Source organism: Rhagoletis pomonella, unplaced genomic scaffold (genome assembly GCF_013731165.1).
Source record: "Rhagoletis pomonella isolate Grant_MI unplaced genomic scaffold, Rhpom_1.0 Rhpom_scaffold_00002, whole genome shotgun sequence".
NCBI lineage: Eukaryota > Metazoa > Arthropoda > Insecta > Diptera > Tephritidae > Rhagoletis > Rhagoletis pomonella.
In genome coordinates, this window is record NW_023458556.1 from 13,300,638 (window position 1) to 13,302,768 (window position 2,131).

The window sequence follows — 2,131 nt, forward strand, 5'->3', positions numbered from 1 at the left end:
TTTTTCAAGTGGATGGTAAATATTTTTTTTCGTCAGTGGCAACCCTGTTTGCATTGTTCAACTTTGCATTCAACTTTTGGTTGAATGGCCTTTCAACTAATCGCTTTCAACAAAGTTGGTCGCCAGCCAACATTTAGCCATTCAACTTTTTTTTCGTGCAACCCTGCGTTAAGTTGAACGCAATTGTTGAACGCAAAGTTGAATAATGCAAACACTTCTTTAGCAAACCACTGTTTGTGGATTCGTGTGTGTGTGCAAAGCTTTTGTAAGGGAGCTAAGGGAGTGTCAAAACTTCAATGTCAATAATGAGCAAACCTTTATTTATTGAATCATGATCCTATCCTGTGGCATTGAAAAGACACAAGTGCTCAGATCTCTGCCGTCAGCAATTTCCGCCTCACCCCACTCAGTGTTATATCAACATCCATTTCTTTTTAATCTTTTGTGCCACGTTAGATTTCCACAATAGTTTTGTATCCAGAATTACTCCCATATACTTCACTTGTATTCAGTATTGTTTGCGCTTTCCTGCAAACAGCCGGCAGATATGGGCCCGCGACTAGTTAGGCCACTTCGTCCGCATATGCTTGGGCGTAGATATGACAGTCATTAAGAGTGACAAGGAGAGAATCATTTGCCAGACCCGGAGCAAAGGAGAAAGCATACCACCCGCAGGAGAGCGCTTGTTAACTCTGCACGTGACATATTGACCTGCTTCTGCCTAAATCCCGCTGTGCCAGCATTGAACGAATCCAATTTACCAGTACAGAATCATGAGGGAGATTCTTAGAGCATAATTACACATGCTATCGAAGGTGGCATTGTCAAAGCACTAGAGCTGGAAAAATATCGATGTAACTATCGATTGTATCGATGGTTTTTGACTATCGAAAACATCGGTGGTTTTGTAAGTGCTATCGATTGTTTTCACTCATACATACATTATTGAGTAAAATATATATATTTCAGAGCGCATATGCTGCTGTAAGCCAAAAATATTTGGTTGATAAACTTTTGTTCCTTAACAAAAATATCGACATATTTTAACAATTCTGATCTCATTTTCAATTAAAGTTGTTGTGTTTAATTTTCCCTACGAATGCGCAACTATACCAATCTTTCAGTCAATGTAATAAACGCTATTTTCAGCCGTACAGCCAATATCGAATTGTGTGTTTCTTTGAAGGTCTTTTTAAATAAAGATTTTTTCGATGAAAAAGATTTTTTAGCTTTAACATCTTATTTTGAAGATTTCTGTAGGGGACTTTCTCTGGCAACACTATTCACTGTCGGAAACGGTGTGACATCGACGTGAACTCTCAACTTTATTGTGATCTCTTTCGTCCAGGTGTTGAAGTTGGTTGCCGTGGATTCCATTAGTTAGAGGGTTAGACTTCTTACAGAGGTGAGCTAAATACATAGATCGGAGAGATAGCCGTTTGCTTTCGAGTATAGACCAAAAATTTCTGGTGTAAGGGAAATAATAACAATCAAACAGAAGCGAGGAGAGAGCCCTATTTGTTTTTCCTTGACTTCTATGTTTTATGTCTTGAACTCGAAAATGGCTCGAAAACCACGAAACGTCGAAATTTTCCAGCCTCGAAAAACAACTGCCAGAAATTGTATGAATGTCGCGAAAACGTCCTCGAAAAGTAGTGCGTAAATTTCGATGTTGCGTTTTGGGCAATTAATTCATTCCATTTTTAACCGACTTCAAAATAGGATGAGGTTATTAGTTCGTCGGAATCTTTTTTTTAGAAACAAAATATGTATAAAATAATATTTTTTATTTGAATTTTTTTTTACCGACTCTACAAAAAGGAGAAGGTTAACAGTTCGTCGGAATATCTTTTTTTATGTATGTTACCGCATAACTTTGGACCACGTTAACCGATTCCGAATTTTTCATCCCAGAGGTACTTCAAGGGTGGTCCCATACTAGTTTTGTTTAGATCCGATAATTGGATCGTAAAGAAATTAACGATAGTCTTAAAGTTTTATACTATGTCTCCATTGAGAGATTTATCCATTAAGATTTAATAAATCCAGTTGCTAAATTACAACCGTCTCCATTACCATTACGAGATATGCTTGACGTTCACGTTTTTAAATATTTGACGTTTGCTTATGT